A 12,229-nucleotide genomic window follows, 5' to 3' on the forward strand; every position below is an offset into this window, starting at 1 on the left:
GCAGGTCCAAGTTTACATACTATGTTTTTCAAATATTGTCTCCCCAGGCAGGCTGGCTGTTGGGCAAACGAAGCTCAGCACCAGTTGTTGGAACATATTGCTCCCTCCCGGCAAAAAACAGCGCCAACTCCCTACCCCCCCCATTAGAGCACAGGGTAGGGGGGCCACTAAGAATGTCTACATGAGTCCCCTCTCCCAGGCCTGGCCTATCTATTCCTTTCTCCCAAAGGAGACAGGACCCCAGCCCATTTCCAGAAGGCTGGGGTGGAGGTGAGGGCGACAGTGACGCCCTGCAGCGGCTAACACGCCGAGGGAAGGCCCAGGCTCCACATCCGCCAGGCTGCACAAGACAGCCCTGATGCCCACCCTGACCCACCTCCCACAGGCCATGCCTCTTTCCAGGGCAAACCATTCCTAGCTCCTCAGACAGGAAGTGCAGCTTCTTGCTTCCTGGCCTGTTCCCCATGTGGTACCCTCTGTGGAAACACCTTCTCCTGTGCCTGACATACCTCTTGTTCCGTCAAGATCCCTCCTCACAGATGCTCTTCCCTCCTGGGGAGACTGGTTGGGGGAGGGGAAAATGAGAACCAGTTCCTCCCCTAGTCTGCTGAGGCACAAAACTAGTGCTGACTGAACTGCAGACTCTGATGAGGGGGGCTGATGGGAGAAAGGGCTGTACAACCACCAGCACCCTTGGGGTGCACCTGGGAGGCCCCCACTAAACAGTTGTGACTATACACACGTCCACACTGGCAGGCCTACACACATCCTCAAAAGCATGTTTGCTCAAGAACTTGACCTGCTGGTGGGGTGGGGCTCAAGGAAGCTGGGAGACACTGTCCTAGCTTAGAGAGGCCAAGATACAGTCCCTCAAAGTTTTGATCCCAGGTATCAGCGGTCTCAGGATGACTTACTTCTCCCTCCACACCTCCCTCCCGGTGACCTCCTTTCCTCTGTAACCATTTTCCTGGTGGCAAGGTCAGGGTCAGCAGGGATAGTGCTGGAGTCCCCCTAGGTTTCCAGGAGAGTGGAGGACCTTGCCTTACTGGCCCCCGCAGGGGTGTTCCGCAATGCTCTAACTCTTTAAAGGGGTGGATGGGGGATGTTCAAGTGTGTTGGGGCCTCAGGCCCAAGTCCAGGTACCCTCTCTGGCAGCCTGGGGGACGGAGAAGAGAAGAGGAGGGAAGGAAGAGGAGCAGGAGAGGGCAGAGAGGGAAGGGAGGACATGTCTACAGTGCTTCACCTCCGCCAGCCCTAAGTACATCCACACAGCCCCAGCCCCAGGGAAGCCCCCAGTGAAGCCCAGGTGGGTGGACAGAGGAGAAACAGCCACCGCCACCTGGGAGCCCACCAGGAGAAGAACAGAGAAGGAAGGGAAAAGGCTGGCAGGGAGGGAGCAAGGGAGGGAGGCAGGCGGGAGGGAGGAGAGAGAGGGAGGAGAGAGGGAGGGACGGAGGAGAGACGCTGGAACAAAGAAACGAGGAGCTGGGGCTGGCAAGGGGTTCAGGGAAGGGGCGGCCAGTCGAGGGGGTCTGGAAGCACCTGGGGGTGGGGCGGGGGGCTAGGTGGTCGAATTGTCCAGCCTGATCCAGGCCTTCCAGGTTAGGAGTGGGGGACTGGGAGGTGAACAGCCTGCCTCAGGGAAGGGGGGAAGGCTCCTGTGAGCTGAGAACTGCCTAGAAGAAGGGAGGCAGGAGGGGCAGGCGGGCGGGAGCATGGGGGAACATGGGGAAGAAATTATTAGCAGCACCCCACCCCCTTCGCAGCCCCTCAGAAACACCGCCCCCCCCCCCCAGGCCAGAGCTCCTTCTTAGCTCCTTTAGCTCCTGGGCGTCCCCCTCCCCCAACACCCCACGGACCAGGAAGCAGAGCCACCCAGCACAGCTAGGATTCAAAACCCCCCTTTCGTGGTCAGGGGTTTCCTAGTCAAGGTCACTAGGGGTTGGCTCCATCCTCCCCCTCAAGGTAAGCCTACCAGAGCAGAGGGGGCCTGAGGCTGGTCTTCTCTCCCTCCAACCCCCACATTTCCGGGCCTCGCTCCTTTAGAACTGAGGGGCAGCAGCAGGGGTGGGCATGCCCATTGCCCTAACCTTCCAGATCACCACACTGCACTGGTCCAAGCACCCTCCGTGTGCAACCTGGGAAAAGGGCCCAGCTCCATCCAACCTCCTGCACTGGGACTAGACTCCAACCCTTGGATGCAGTTTCCTATCTCTGCAGCTAGGACAGGGGGCTTCTGAGAAACAGTCTGAGTTCATTCAGGAGGACAGGAATCCCCAGCCTGACCCCACTCCCAGGTGAACAGGCACACCAGTGCTTTCAGTTGGCTCTCCTCCCCCAGGTGTCCCCAGGCTGGTATTTGCAACACAGTCATCTCAAGAATTAGAAGTTATTTATCCAGCCAGGCCTCTAGTCCTAGGAGCTCCAGCTGACCCCTCCTGTCAGCCCTGTCTCATTCCTCAGCCACTTGACACACTCTTGGTCCCTCCTGCTCTAGGTGAGCCCTTCAAGCCCCTAGTGTCCCTTGGCCACTTCACCACTGGGGCCCCAGCCTGCCCAAATGCTGGCTTAACTGCAGGCTCTTTAGAACCCCCTACACCAACATACAGTCAGTTGAGGCAAAGCTCCCTGCTGGAAAAGCAAACCCAAGCTGGTAACTGGGGGTCAGGGCAGCTGGCACGGTGCTGGGAGAAAAGCCTTGCCTCTGGCTGCCCATGGTCCGGCCCTGTGGCTCTGGGAAACCCTCCACGTGGGGACCACCAGCATAGTGCCTCCTTGGATTAGCCATCCAGCCCTCAGATCGGGACACTGAGGCAGCACGGGCGCACCTACCCCAGGGAAGAGCCCCGCCTGAGGCCCTAGAGTGAGAGAGCTGAACTAGGAGAAGGGGCACAGGGACTCCTGCTCCAGGAGCGTGGGGATGAGGGTGCATGGAAGCACCCACCTACTGAGAAGCTTACGGGAAAAGTTGCTTTGCACACTGGTGATCCCGCAGGCCACACCATCCACACACCCCCCTGGTCGCCATGGAGCTAAGAGTCCGGGCGGCCGGGACAGGTACAGCAACCACTCCAGCCCGGTCGCCCCTGCATCCGCGGGCAGCCCCCGGCTCCCGGAGCCCCGCGCCCCCCGCGCCGCGCCCCGGACACTTCCGCAGAGTTGCAGTGCCGCGGGTCCCAGAGGGATCGCGGGGTGGCCCGGCCGCCCGCCGCTCCCTCCCGGTGCCCGCCGCACTCACCTCTTCGCGGCGGCGGGGCCTGGGCGCCCGGGCGGCGGCGGCGGTGGCGGAGCGGCGCGGGGTTGGGCCGGCCCGTCCTAGCGGCCCCCCGGGGCCATGGCCCTGCCCGCGCCCTCTCGCCGCTGCGCCTGAGTCGGGGTCGGCGCCGCGGCCCGGGCTTCACGGGCTCCGCGGGCTGCGGGCGCGTCAGCAGTCGAGGCCCCGGGCCCTAGCCCGGGCCATGGGAAGGTTCAGGGGCGCTCGGGGCCGCCTCCCCCCGGGTGGGCTGCGGGCGCCCCCTGGCCGGCGCGCCGAGGGCGCATTCCCCGGCGCCGGGCGCGGGCGACGGCGACGGCGCGCGCTGGTCTTCGGGGCGCAGCGCTGGGCTCGGCCCGATGGCGCTGTGCTCGCCGGGCTGCCGGGCCGGGGCCGGGGCCGCGCCGGGTTGCGCCGCTCCTCGAGGCGCGCCCTGGCCCTGCGCTGCGCTGCGCTCGGGGCTCGCTGGACCGGGGCGGTTCGCTCGCTCCCTCGCTCGCTCTGCTCTCGCGGCCGCCGGCGGGACGGGGCGCTCGGAGCCGCGCGGGGAGCGCCGGCAATTGGCCGCCCGTGGGCGACATTTGCATAGCACGGCCCCGCCCCGCCCGCCCCGCCCGGCCCCACCCCCGGGGCGGGACCCGCCCGGCCACCGCCCCGCCCCCGCTCCACCTGTCCGCGGGCTGGGCACCCGGCTCCGACCGGGGCCGTGGGACGGCCCGCGCCGGGGGAGTCCAGTCTGCACCCCGCGCCCCCGCCCCGGCTTTGCGGGCGGCGCCCCCGCCCCGCCCTGGCTTTGTCTCTCCGTGGATACACCGCGCACACCGCGCCTGGTGTTTACCCCGGCACTCAACTCCCTGGCGGGAAGGGCGGGCGCGCCCGGGAGCAACGAGCCTGCGCTCACCTGCGCACCCCCTGCGGTGTCCCTCCTTCCCTCCAGCTGCCGGCGGCGCCTGGCCCCGCGCGTGAGACCGGCAGCTCAGGACCCAGGACTGCCCTCGTCGCTCAGCAGGTGGCGGTGCAGCCCCTGGGACGGCTGGCACCCCTGGACCTGCCCGCTGCCTCCAAACCAGGCCAGGCCGCGGCAGCTCAGCTTCACAGCTTTGTCCAGCCGACCAAGGGCTTCCGATGATGCCCTCTCTCCCCGTTACTTCAAGACCGCGGCCCCAGAGACCCATCCATTACAGCTCCCCACCTCAAAGAGGTCAGATAGGCTGGGCCTCTCTGCACAGTTACTGCATGTCCTAAAAAGGGCATTTGCTTTCAAATGGCCTTGTGATGACCACAGGAGCCAGTGACCGAGCAAGGTGCCTACCTTGACCCCAGGAAGGGGCCCTCCACCCAACCTCCAAGGCCAGGGCCTCGCCAGCCGGTGCCACAGGCTCAGCCCTGCACCAGGCTCTACTGAGGTCCCCAGGGGCACAGGCCCTCTTTGTCCCCTCCCGCCTCCCACTGTCTCTCCCCAGTCGCTCCATCTTTGCCCCTCTCCTCTTCCCTCTCCTTCCTCTCCTCTCCTTCCTTCTCCCACCTCCTCACCTCCTTCCTTCTCCTCCCGCTCCGTTTCTCCCCACTCCTTTCTCTCTTCCTCTTCCCACTCTACTTCCCCTCTTCCACACCCCCCTTCCTGGCTGCCTGGACCCCCTGGAGAAAGCCTCCCTCTCTGACCCACTGGCTGGCTGAATGGCTGTGTGGGGTGGGCATTAGTCCGCTGAGGGTGTCCTCACCTGCACTTGGGGCACATGCCTCTAGCAGGGGCTGGATATTTGCAGAGAGCAAACCCCAGCCTGAAGTCGTGTTTGCAAGGACAGCTCCCCCGTCCCTACTCTTCTGTAGCTCGGTCACCCCTGAGCCACCACCACTGCACCACCACCATCAAAGCAGTTTACGCCACCCTCACCACCCCTTCTCCCACCCCAACCCCAGCCCCAGGCTTCTCAAAGCCTGGCCACCTCTGTCACCAGCCCAGCATGATATCATCATGGTCACTAAAGCAGAAAAGCTGACACTTGCCAAAGACTCCAGAGTGCTGTCTGGGAAGGAGAGAAACTCAATTGACTTGTCCAGAGAACTCCACTCAGACACCCAGACGAGGCCCAGCACAGAGAGGGCCTTCTTCCATGGCAGGGAGCCAGGGGAAGGGGACAGAGGGAGCTGAGCCTGGCTGCACACAGTGGCATACCAACGATCTCCTAAACAACCTGGGAAGGCTGAATAACCAACCAATGTAAATAAAAACAAGTGTCACTGCTACAGTGAATGCACTCCACACCCTTGCCCAGCGTCCTGCTGGGCGGGGAATTTTGAATCATTACACATGTTGTTAGATATATAGTAGTATATATACCATATTGTTTGGGAAGAATGTTAGAGAGCCTTCCACAATTTTGCCTTCAATTTCAGGGGTCCAAAGACCTCTTGAAACCAGCCCTGGACACTAGGTTGGGAGGCCCTGCCTGCCAATGGGGTTTCTGGTTATTTACCCCAGGTCCTTAGTAATCCTCAGAAGCACATCCTGTGGGAAGGCTCAGAGGGAAAGGGCCGAGCCATGAGGTTCGCATGGAACCAAGGGCTGGCAATGAGTGCTGGAGCCCCACGTGGCACTTATGGAGTCAAGAAATCTTTACTGAATGAAAAAGAGAAAATCCCTGCAGCGCCAGATCCAACAGGGAACAGGAGCCAAGAGACCAGAGAGCTAACTCCCTGTCCTTGCTGCCTGGTGCCTCAACAATGCCCTAGTCCCCTAGCTTTCCCTGCCACCCAGAGACCTGTCTTCCCCACTCAGCTGTGCTGCCCCACCTGAGAACCCCCCAGGATACCCTTGGGGTAACCCAAAGGGAACAGCCAGGCCAGGGTGACTTCCCATGAGCCAGACTCCCCCCTCCTCCCTGGGACACTCAGGTCCCAGTGAGTGCCTCTTCTCCAGCTCTCCTATTGCCACTCCAGTGCCAGTTTTGACACACAAGTGGGGAGTTAAGCCACTGATATACTTCTGGGGTCCCCCTAGATCAGAACCTCCTTCCTTCCCAGGCTAGTTGAATGCCTACATGATAAGCCCCAGAGCGACATCCTGACTGTAGCCTTGGGCTCATAACCAGGTTTCCCTGAGCTCTGGGGCTTCAGAGGCACCACAAAGCCCAACAGTGGGGTCATAATTGGAAGGCCTTTGGCCCTCTTTGTCCCAGCCCCCACCCAAGGGGTGGGTGCTGACAAGCAGGCAAGACAGCTTTGAAAGCCTCCTCCCCCAGCACCCCCAGCCCTTTGACCTGGCCCATTCTTTGTTTCTGGCAGTGCTCATGAATGTTTCTCTTCCTTCAGGCTCTTCCAGACTAGGTCCTGGGGTGCTGCTGCCTGTCTATGCTCTGTCTGTACACCCCATCGACCTCTGTCTGGCCTACCTGGGGTGAAGAAAGGGAAGGCTGCAATACTGGTAACCTGAGAGACTCTGCCTTTCCTGCCTCTACATCTGGAAGACTGGACTCTGAAAGCCTGGGCCTCAGAGACCAGCCGTGCCCCTGGATGAAGGTGGTGACTAAACCAGCACTCCCTTCTCTGGCCAGGTCTCTGGGGAACCTGTTTCCCGGGCCTAGCAGGCTAAGCAAGCCCTGGCCCGCCCAGCCCCAGCATTGCTGGCTCAGGTTTCCCCACTTTCTGGTTTTCTCATCTCCCCTGCCCCAGGCGCTGCCTGCTCTGTGGCCCAGCCCCCACCCACCCGGAACTGGATCTCATAGAGGGGGAGTGTTAGAAAGGGGGCCAGGGAGGGGATGCCTGGTGACCTGCTCAGGCACCACTAGGAGGGGGATGGCAGTGAGGAGTTACTCCCAGCCCAAGCTGAGGATGAAGATCTGCTCAGCCTTCTCCTGCCCAGCCTGCTCCAGGGGCTGGCTCTGAGCCGATCAAAAGCTGGAACAGCCCACCTCCCTGGCTGCTCCCCGAAGCTGCCTCCAGGCCCTTTCTGCTGTTGGTCCCCTCTACCAGGAATGCTCTTCCTAGACTCCAGTGCCAGTGTAAATCCTGTGTTTCCTCTCTACCAGAATACTTGGCCACCTCCTTCACCCACAAACACTGTCCAGTTTTTTGTGTGCAAAGGGCTGGCCTCCCTTCTTGAGGGTGCCTCATCCTGCCGCATGTGAGACCAACAGGTATCACAAGCCTCCACAGGGAGCTCTACACATTCTCTCTTTCCTAGGTCTTAGCATATACTGTTCCCCTGTGCCTGGAATGCCTTTTCTATTTCTTTCTAGAAACTTCAGGCCTCTGGGAAGATATTACCTCCCAGGAAGCCAATCCTAATGACTGGGTCAGGAGTTTCCTTGGGACCCTACAGGTCCTGTACCCCATTCTGAGGCACTAAAACATACTGTCTGGGACCCAGGCCCTTCTGCATTCTCCCAGCTAGTCCCCAAACAAATGTACCAGGAACTGCTTTTCATGTGGGCTCAGGGTGAACAAGAAAGGGGTACACAGGGTTCTGAGATCCTCAAATGTTACCTCATGCTGTGTGTATTCCTGGGGGGGGGGTGGGGCTGGTGAGGGAGGTAGGGGTCTAGTGAGCCCAAGCTTGGCTGACTTCCAAGTGACCCATGACTGCCAGCCAGCCTGAGCATATCCTGTTTAGACAAGAGGCCAGACAGCAGTCCCTTAGCCACTTGGGCCTGCCTAGATCCTGCTGGGGAGCCCAGGTCTTGACCCTAGAACTCAGTCTTTATCTGGTTCCAGAAAGGGCTCTCACTAAAAGTTGGAATAGGAACTGTGGGTTTCCTCTGTCCCCCTGGAAGATGCCTTGACTCTAGATGCCTGGGCACTGGGGTGGAGAATGGGAGGTGGAGCCCAGTTAGGAGACAGAGTCTCTGTGGGAAATAACTCAGATCTGGAATCCAACCTGGGACACACACCCCCCACACACACACACACCCCCAATCAGGCAGTCTTGGGCCTGCTCAACTGGGTTGGGACAACTCCATCCTTCTAGCTGCTCAGGTCAAAACGCCTTAGAATCAACCAGACTCTCTCTTACATCTATATTCAAATTATCAGCAAATACTTTTGAACTCAACCTGCAAAATAACAAATGACCATTTTCCACCTTCCCCCTGCCCACCATCTCTGCAGCCATTGTATATGCAGCTGCCACCTCCACAGGCAACCTTTTCTCTCCCCTGGCGAGAATAGGAGTGCCCAGCTTCTGCCCTGGCCTCCTACATTCTAGTCAACCTGGACCTAGTGGCACCTCATTAAAATGGAAGCCCCATCATCTCTCTCTCTTGCTCAAAGCTCTCAATGGCTCCTATTTTGTTGAAAGTCACAGCTAAGTCCTTACAGTGGCCGTCACCCCTCATCCTCCTTCCCAGCTCTCTGACTCAAGTCCTCATGGTCCTAGCTACGTCCTCCTCATTCTTCCTCCCCAACAATGCACATTCAGACCTCCAGGTTTTTGCAATGACTGTTCCCTTTACCTGGATTCCCTTCCCAGAGGCATCTACATAGCTTCTTCCTCACTGCCTTCAGATCTTTTTTCCCCCAAAGATTTATTTATTTATGCATACAAGAACTGGGATGTAGACCAGAGGTGCAGGGGTGAGAGGATTCACCAGAGACAGAGTGGGGAGCAGAACAGGCAGACAGACTGAAATACCCTGCTGAGGGGAGCAGCGGGCAAGGCAGGAGAGGTCTGCTGCACCATGTGCATTGCTCCTTGGCTGACAGGGATCAAAGTCGTGCTGCACTGGCTGGCAATATCTTGATAGTGCTGTGTCTTTAACCCTTGTGCCACCAGGGAGGCCTCATTTACTTCTTTTTATGTTTGCTGTTTGTAGTCTCTTTCCCACCATGCTTGACTCTCCGCTCCAAGAGGACAGGAACTGTTTGTTTTGTCTACCGCTGCTTCCCCAGCACCAAGAATGGAGACTGGTACACCTAGGTGATTCGTGACTGACTAAATGGGAGGGGAGCTCAGCCCAGGGCCCCTCTGTATTGGGATCTGGGAACTGCTTTCCACCCTTATCTTGGGGCCCCTGGTCACATTTTCTTGGCACTAAGGATGGGGCAGGGGTGGGTGCTCATTTTTTTTTTTTTAAGATTTATTTATTTATTTATTTATTTATTTATACAAGCACTGGGTACAGTCAGAAGCGTGGGAGGGTGAGAGAATTCACCAGAGCCAGAGCGGGGAGCAGAGCAGGCAGAAGGACCGAAGTACACTGCTGAGGGGAGCAGCGGGCGGCAGGAGAGGTCTGCGTGCCAGACCCTCCTTCGATGGCTGGGGAGCAGCCGGGGATCGAACCGGCGCTGCAGAGGCTGCGGGCAGCTTCGCAACCCAGCGCTCAACCACTGCGCCACCGGGGAGTCCCATGGGTGCTCATTTTTTAAAAATGATTGTTTTTATTTATGCATACAAGAGCTGGGGTGTAGGCCAGAAGTGTGGGGGTTGAGAGGATTCACCAGAGACAGACTGGATCACCAGAGGCAGACTGGATCTGCAGAACAAGCAGATCCACTGAAATACACTGCTGAGGGGAGCAGCAGGTGAGTCAGGAGAGGTCTGCTGTGCCATGTGGGTAGCTCCCTGGCCAGGGATCAAAATAGCGCTGCAGTGGCTGTGGATAGTTTCATAGTGCTGAGACTTAACCCCTTGCACCACCAGGGAGGCCCTGGGATGCTCATTTTCTGTTTCTTCCTCTACTTGAGAGATGGACTGGCAGTGAGTTTGGAAAGTTGCTCAGGCTGCAGCAGCAAAGACTCAAGGTAGACTCTACCTTGACTTAAAAGGTAGTGAAGCTCCAGCCGTGAGCCCCCAGGGCCAGACATGGTGCCTTAGGCAGAGTTGTACATCAATGCTACAGAGCTGGGCAGCTCTCCTACAAAGCTGATGGTGACGGGCTCTGATCCTATGGGGTTTCTGGCTGCCTCCCAGGCCCACATCTGCTGCACACACTCCCTCCATGTGTCAATGTGGCCACAGTCCTGGGGGAAGGGAGGCCAAGGAGGGTCCCGCAGTCAGGCCTGCAAGCTGGGATCTGGACTTACTTAGTTCCAAATGACTGGGGAATGTCCCTTTCGTGACAGCCTTGGCGTGGCCTCCCCTGGTCCCTCACTCCTGGCAGGAAAGTAGGGCCCAGATGAAAGTAGGGCCCGGAAGGGGGAGGAACTTGTGGACAGACCTTAAGCACTCCGCCACCATGGCTTTCTTCCTCAAGTCTAGAGCCAGGTCATCCCCATGGAATGGCTGCGCTATGAGGTTACTGTTTGTGCCCTCAGATCAGAGTCATCAAGACAGAGCCTTCTGTCTGAGTCTCCATCCTCCTGAACCAGGACATGGAGGAACTTGGCAGCATTGACGCCTATGCTGGGCTGCAAGGCCTCTGTGGCACAGCAGCATTGGAACTGGCCAAGGAGGAATGCCCCCTCCAGAGAATCTCCCCTTTACAGCTCATGACCTTTGCTTTGGGGGAGGGCTGGGCAGCAAAGTTGATACCAGGCAGTGTGGAGCTGGGCCTGCCCTGGCAAATCTGGTGTTTGCTAAGCATCTCTATGCCGAATGACGAGCCTCTGCTCCCTGGCTGTGATTGTCAGAGCAGTGAAGCTAGCTCATGCTCCTACCCCGGGATAGGGCACCTTCCTGTTCTAGGAGGGTTTGATTTCCATATATAACTGGATAGAGTAGATGCCTTGGCCACACCTGTCCTCTGACGCTGCATTAGACTTGGGCATTCCACCAATGCTATCATGGAACCCAAGAAGAATCAAGTTTCTGGCTTACGTTGGCTAGAATACCATGTGTACCCTCTTAACAGAAGGAAATACTGAGATGAGACCTTGAGGAGTAGCAACCTGGGCAGCCTTGTCTTGGGTGTAGAGTCTGACTAACTGGCTTAAGGGCAAAGAAGATGGCATAGTTCTGATTTAACTTTTTTTTTTTTTTAAATATTTATTTAGGCATACAAGAACTGGGGTATAGGCCAGAGGAGTGGGGGTGAGAGGATTCACCAGAGACAGAGTGGGGAACAGAACAGGCAGATCTACTGAAATACACTGCTGAGGGGAGCAGCGGGAGAGTCAGGAGAGGTCTGCTGTGCCATGTGGATTGTTCCCTGGCTGGGGATCGAACTTGTGCTGCAATGGCTGCAGATTGCTTCATAGGTTGCATCTTAACCCCTTGTGCCACCAGGAAGGCCCTGATTTAATGTTTTAAAGGATTCCTCTGACTCTTGGCATGGCCAGAAATGAAACTATGGATATCCAGGGGAGAGAAGAAGGAGACCTGGCTGGATGACTTCGGGTGCTGCTATATAGCACCCAGGGTTCCCTTGTCTTTCCCTATCGTTTCTGACCTGAGATTTTGGGGTGGAGAGAGAGGCCTCCTCCCTGGCCTGCTACACCTTCCACATGTGGCCTGGCTGGCCTCCCCGCCCCCTCTCCTGAGATGGTGGTTTAAGCTTTAATCTGAGGACAAGTTTCTGCAAAGCTCATGTTTGCTGCCGGAAGGAGCAGGGACTGGCCTAGATGGAGGGATAAGGGGGAGGGCTGTGTAGGAAGGAGGAAGGCAGGGCCTGCACAGGGAGAGATCAGAATTCCACACTCCACCGTCTGCCCTGCTTGAATCCAGCACCTCCAGACATTTGGAGGACCTTGTCTTGACACCTAGAGAAATGCATTCATGCGTCGTCCCAGGCTGCCTGAGCACCTACTGTGTGCCACCTCCCTCAGTCATACAGCTCACGGGAAGAATCTCGGGGGCTCCAGCCACACACTCAGGCAGCCCTCTGGACAGGTTCTGACTCCCCAGAACATGGTCAGGGGCACAGAAGAGTACTGCTTCCCCAAAAGAGGCAGCTGCCATTTCCTGACCACCAATTGCTGGGCTCCTCACAATCCCTGAAGGGTGTTGAGGCCCGCGGCATGCCCATGCCCTTTGTCCTGTCCTGTCCTCTAGTTTGACTTGCCCCTGACTTCTTTCCACTCTAGCACTCGCTGTGGTCCTCT

The sequence above is a fragment of the Talpa europaea genome (genome assembly GCF_964194135.1).
Source record: "Talpa europaea genome assembly, chromosome: 11".
Lineage (NCBI taxonomy): Eukaryota > Metazoa > Chordata > Mammalia > Eulipotyphla > Talpidae > Talpa > Talpa europaea.